The sequence below is a fragment of the Arachis ipaensis genome, chromosome B4, assembly GCF_059453495.1.
Source record: "Arachis ipaensis isolate K30076 ecotype BB chromosome B4, ASM5945349v1, whole genome shotgun sequence".
Lineage (NCBI taxonomy): Eukaryota > Viridiplantae > Streptophyta > Magnoliopsida > Fabales > Fabaceae > Arachis > Arachis ipaensis.
This window is the reverse complement of record NC_142439.1, coordinates 127720083-127726513: the sequence shown is the minus strand read 5'-3', so window position 1 is coordinate 127726513 and position 6431 is coordinate 127720083. Positions and strand designations below refer to the sequence as shown.

The window sequence follows — 6431 nt, the reverse complement described above, 5'->3', positions numbered from 1 at the left end:
AAGCTTAATCAATATGATGAAATTTTCCAAGAAATCCATTTCTAGAGAACCACCCCAATTGGTTGAAATTTTTTTTTAGAACTTGCTTGAATTATATAAATTGTGTGGATCATGTTTTTGGGCTAAGAACACAAGCATGTGAGATTTGAGCTTAATTGTGTGGTTACATCATATAACCACTTATTTTCATTCTTGTGTGCATTACTCCCTCTCTATGATTATAATCTTTGATTTGTTTGATTCTATATGTCCATTATTTTGTGTATACATGCATTTATATGATTGAGGCCATCGTTTCAAATAGCTCACTTACCCAAATAGCCTACCTTTTATCTTCCATTGTTAACCAACTTTGAGCCTATGCTAAACCCACTTGTTCTTCATTTTAGCACATTACAAGCCTTAAGTGAAAAACAATAAATGTCCCTTGTTTGGATCTTTGATTAGCTTAGGCTAGTGAGAGTGCTCATCATGTAAGTTTGGGAAAGTTGGGAACATTGGGTTGGGATAAAAGGGTATTTTTATAATTTCATCAAAATTTTGTGAATTGGGTACATACTCATGCATTGAATGTAAAACCATATGCATTGATACCTTTGTATATATTTTATTGCAAAAGGAAAAAAAAAGAAAATAAAAAGAAAGAAGAAGACAAGTAATAAAAAGGGGACAAAAATGCCCCAATTAAAGCTCAATAAGAATCAATACATATGTGTGGTGATCAAAAAGAGAATGCATGAGTGTGTGTGAAAAGTGAAGAATGGGTAGTTAGGATAGCTTTAAATTGTATAGGTTGTCATAGGTTAGGTGGGAAGTTTAGGTTAATCAAAGATTCAAATTCTAGTCCACTTGACCATATGCATCCTACCTTAACCCTAGCCCCATTACAACCTATGGGAAAGTCCTCATGATAATTGTATGCATGCATGAAATAATTGTTGATTGTTAGATGAAAAACAAATCTTAGAAAACATGATTAGGGGAGAATTGAGTGAATCAACCCCATACACTTGAGTGCCTAGAGCGGATACACATCCGGTGAGGGTTCGATCGCTCAATTACATGTTTCCACCCATGATCATCTCTTCTTGCAAGTTTGTGAAATTTCTTAGTGCTTCAATTCAATTGTGGGTTTGTTCTGACTGCTATTGTGCTTACATGTAGATTCTTGAAGATTGATTCATTTTGACTAAGCCATTGCATTCATGTAAATAGTTTTCATATAGATAGATTGCATCTAGTTAGCTTGCATTGAATAAATGTTGATACCCCTTTGCTTCTTTCTTGATTTTAGCATGAGGACATGCTTAGTTTAAGTGTGGGGAGATTTGATAAACCCCGATTTTGTGGTTTATCTTGTGCTTATTTTGGGGAATTTTATTACCTTTTCCCAAATTTATTTAATGAAATAGCATGGTTTTGTAATTCTCCTTGGAATTGTGCTTAAGTGTAAAAACATGCTTTTTAGGCCCTTAAATTGGTGATTTTAACTCACCTTAATTCCATTCGATGCCTTGATGTGTTTGTTGAATGATCTCAGTTTTGTAAAGCAAGTATTGAATGGAAGAAATTAGGAGAAAAGCATACAAAGTGGAGAATACATGAAGAAGCCAAGATTGGGAATGCATCAATAGACGCGCACACGCACCTAGCGCGCGCGCAGAAGTGTAGTCGCATGGCGTCGCGACCGTGTACGTAGCGCGGATGCACGGATGAGTAAAATGACCAATCGGCGCGACCGCACACATGGCGCGCCCGCGCCGGTACCTGCACGTGACCCACTTCAAGGAAAAATGCTGGGGGCGATTTCTGAGCAACCCAGGCCCAATTCCAACATGTTTCTGAGTGTATTTCATACAGAATTGAAGCCCAAGAAAAGGGGGAAGCAATTGTTTTGAGTTGTTGCATCATGTAGTGTAGTTTCTAGAGAGAGAAGCTCCCTCTTCTCTCTAGATTTAGGGTAGATTAGGTTAATTTCATCTTGGATCTAGTTCCAATTTCATGTTCTCATCTTGTTTTCTCTATAATCTCATGTTTTGATTCTTGATTACTCTTAGTTCTCTTGTTAATTTCCTCTTTTGCTATCTTTTGTGTTGATGAACAATTGTTGGATCTTGATTTCCTTTAACGCAATTTTATGTTTCCATGTCTCCTTTATGTTGATCTTGATTGTTATTGTTGATTTCGTGCTTATGGTAATTATGGGTTTCCTTTAATTCTTGCAATTTATGGTGTTTACTTTTCTTGCATACTAAGTGTTTGATAGAATGTTTCCTTTAGTTTTTGAGTAGCTTTCTTTACTCTTGGCCTAGGCTAAGGGAATTGAGTGACCTTGAGTCATTAGGTCTAATGGATTTGATGATTTGAGAATCCTTAGTGATCAATTTGATAGCCATTGACACTAACCTACTACTAGGTTAATTAGTAGTGAGGTTAGACCTTATGGGTTGATGTGATCAAGCCTATTTGACGTATTTCAAGCCTAGGAGTAGATATTGCGCACTTAAGGCTTTTCAAAGTAGACTTAATAGGTTAGTTTCTCATAATTATTAATAATTGAATTGTTGACAAGGATGGCGATCTCAATTTCTTGTGTCTTAGCCAAGAGTTGTTTACCATTTCATTTATTTAGTTCTTGTTATTTACTTCCTTGTTATTCACTTCTCTTTCCAATTTCCAAATCAAACCCCACCTCTGTTCTTCATAGCCAATAACTGAACACTTCATTGCAATCCCTTGTGAGACGATTCGGAGTCTAAATACTCCGGTTAATTCCTATTTGGGGTTTGTTACTTGTGACAAAACCATAAATTTAATTTGATGTGAGGATTGACTATTCGTTTGGACTATACTAACAACGAAAATATTTTGTGGAATTCGAAACCGGTATAGATTCTCACTTATCAGCCCTCCTATCCATTAATGCTCAAAGCCTTGGATCCTTTTTACCCTTGTCTTTTGGTTTAAAGGGCTATTGGCTTTTTCTGCTTGCTTTTTCTTTTTTCTTTCTTTTTCTTTTAATTTTCACCATTTTTTTCGCAAGCTTTGTTTTTCACTGCTTTTTCTTGCTTCAAGAATCAATTTTATGATTTTTCAGATTATCAATAACATTTCCCTTTTTTTATCATTCTTTCAAGAGCCAACAAATTTAACATTCATAAACTTCAATATAAAAAATATGCACTGTTCAAGCATTCATTCAGAAAACAAAAAGTATTGTCACCACATCAAAATAATTAAACCAATTTCAAGGATGAATTCGAAATTCATGTACTTCTTGTTCTTTTGTGATTTAGAACTTTTTTCATTTAAGAGAGGTGAAGGATTCATGGAATTATTCATAGCTTTAAAACATAGTTACTAGACACTAATGATCATGTAGTAAAGACACAAACATAGACAAACATAAAGCTTAAAAATCAAAAAATAGAAAAATAAGAACAAGGAGATTAAGGAATGGATCCACCTTAGTGATGGTGGCGTCTTCTTCCTCTTGAAGAACTAATGATGTTCTTGAGCTCCTCTATGTCTTTTCCTTGCCTTTGTTGCTCCTCTCTCATGGCTCTTTGATCTGTAGTCAAATGCTCTACCACTAAACTATGGACCCTTGAGATGAATCTCTCCATCTCCCATGACTCAGAGGTAGAAGCAATTGCCTTCCCTTTCCTCTTTTTAGAGGATTCTCCGACCTTAGGTGCCATAAATGGTTATGGAAAAGTAATACTTTTACCACACCAAACTTAGAAGGTTTGCTCGTCCTCGAGCAAAAGAAGAAAGAAAAGTAGTAGAAGAAGAAAAATGGAGGAGAGGGAGAGTGGTTGTGTGAGATTTGTGAAAAAGAAGGAGTAATGAGGGGTTTATATAGGAGTGGGGGGATGGTAAGGGTTCGTGTATTAGGGGTTGGGTTTGGGAGGGAACGAATTTTGAATATGGAGGTAGGTGGGGATCCTGTGGGGTCCACAGATCCTGAGGTGTCAAGGATGTCTCATCCCTACACCATTTAGGCGTGTAAACGCCCTCTGAATGCAATACTGGCATTTAACGCCAAACTGCTGCCTGTTTCTGGCGTTTAAACGCCAGTCTGTAACCTGTTTCTGGCATTTAACGCCAGACTGTAGCTTGTTTCTGGCGTTTAACGCCAGTCTGATGCTTCTTTCTGGCGTTAAATGCCAGTCTGATGCTTCTTACTGGTGTTTAAACGCCAGTAAGCTTATCCTCCAGGGTGTGCTGTTTTTAATGTTGTTTTTATTTTGCTTTGATTTTTGCAGTTGTTTTTGTGACTCCACATGATCATGAACCTAAGAAAACATAAAATAACAATGGAATAAAAATTGGGTTGCCTCTTAACAAGCACTTCTTTAATGTCAATAGCTTGACAGTGAGCTCTCATGGAGTCTCACAGATGTTCAGAGCATGGTTGGAGCCTCCCAACACCAAACTTAGAGTTTGAATGTGGGGGTGTCTCAACACCAAACTTAGAGTTTGTTTGTGGCCTCCCAACACTAAACTTAGAGTTTGAATGTGGGGGCTTTTCTTGACTCTGTATTGGGAGAAGCTTTACATGCTTCTTCTCCATGTGTACAGAAGGAGAACCTTGATCCTTAAACACAAGGTAGTCCTCATTCAATTGAAGGACCAACTCTCCTCTGTCAACATCAATTACAGCTTTTGCTGTAGCTAGGAAGGGTCTTCCAAGGATGATGGACTCCTCCTCATCCTTCCCAGTGTCTAGGATTATGAAATCAGCAGGGATGTAAAGGCCTTCAACCTTTACTAGCATGTCCTCTACTAGTCCATAAGCCTGTTTCATTGAGTTGTCTGCCATCTCCAATGAGATTCTTGCAGCTTGTACCTCAAAGATCCCTAATTTCTCAATTACAGAGAGTGGCATTAGGTTTATCCCTGACCCCAAGTCATACAGAGCCTTCTCAAAGGTCATGGTGCCTATGGTACAAGGTATTAAGAATTTACTAGGATCCTGTTTCTTTTGAGGTAAAGTTTGCTGAATCCAAGTATTTAGCTCATTAATGAGCAAGGGAGATTCATCTTCCTAAGTCTCATTACCAATTAACTTGGCATTCAGCTTCATGATTGCTCCAATGTACATAGCAACTTGCTCTTCAGTAATATCCTCATCCTCTTCAGAGGAAGAATACTCATCAGAGCTCATGAATGGTAAAAGGAAGTTCAATGGAATCTCTATGGTCTCTGTATGAGCCTCAGATTCCTTTAGATCCTCACTAGGGAACTCCTTTTTGTCCAGAGGACGTCCCATGAGATCTTCCTCACTAGAATTCACGTCCTCCTCCTCCCTTGTAGGTTCGGCCATGTTGGTCACATTAATGGCCTTGCACTTTCTTTTTGGATTCTCTTCTGTATTGCTTGGGAGAGTACTAGGGGGAGTTTTAGTGACTTTCTTACTCAGCTGACCCACTTGTGCCTCCAAATTTTTTATGGAAGACCTTGTTTCGTTCATGAAACTGAGAGTGGCCTTAGATAGATCAGAGACTATGTTTGCTAAGTTAGAGTGGCTCTGCTCAGAATTCTCTGTCTATTGCTGAGAAGATGATGGAAAAGGTTTGCTATTGCCAAACCTGTTTCTTCTACCATTATTATTATTAAAGCCTTGTTGAGGCTTCTGTTGATCCTTCCATGAAAGATTTGGGTGATTCCTCTATGAAGGATTATAGGTATTTCCATAGGCTTCACCCATGTAATTCACCTCTTCCATTCCAGGATTTTCAGGATCATAAGCTTCTCCTTCAGAAGATGCTTCTTTAGTACTGTTGGATGCGGCTTGCAATCCATTCAGACTCTGAGAAGTCATATTGACTTGCTGAGTCAATATTTTGTTCTAAGCCAATATGGCATTCAGAGTATCAACCTCAAGAACTCCTTTCTTCTGAGTTGTCCCATTGTTCACAGGATTTCTTTCAGAAGTGTACATGAACTGGTTATTTGCAACCATTTCAATGAGTTCCTGGGCTTCTGCAGGTGTTTTCTTTAGATGAATAGATCCACCTGTAGAATGGTCCAATGACATCTTAGATAATTCAGACAGACCATCATAGAATATATCCAGGATGCTCCATTCTGAAAGCATGTCAGAAGGACACTTTCTGGTCAATTGCTTGTATCCTTCCCAAGCTTCATAGTGGGATTCACCTTCTTTTTGTCTAAAGGTTTAAACATCCACTCTAAGCTTGCTCAGCTTTTGAGGAGGAAAGAACTTGGCTAGGAAAGCCATGACCAGCTTATCCCAAGAGTTTGGGCTATCTCTAGGTTGTGAGTCCAACCATATCCTAGCTTTGTCTCTTACAGCAAAAGGGAAAAGCATAAGTCTGTAGACCTCGGGATCAACCCCATTGGTCTTAACAATGTCACAGATTTGCAAGAATTCAGCTAAGAACTGATGAGGATCTTCCAATAGA

The 6431-nt window shown here is 38.2% G+C and overlaps 1 non-coding gene across 1 annotated transcript; it reads left to right on the top strand.

Moving 5' to 3' along the window:
• Positions 1-6097: 6097 nt before the first annotated feature.
• LOC148569148 (small nucleolar RNA R71) lies at positions 6098-6205 on the top strand. Its single transcript, XR_015882414.1, has one exon. It is a non-coding gene; the product is annotated as a small nucleolar RNA R71 (small nucleolar RNA).
• Positions 6206-6431: the final 226 nt, after the last annotated feature.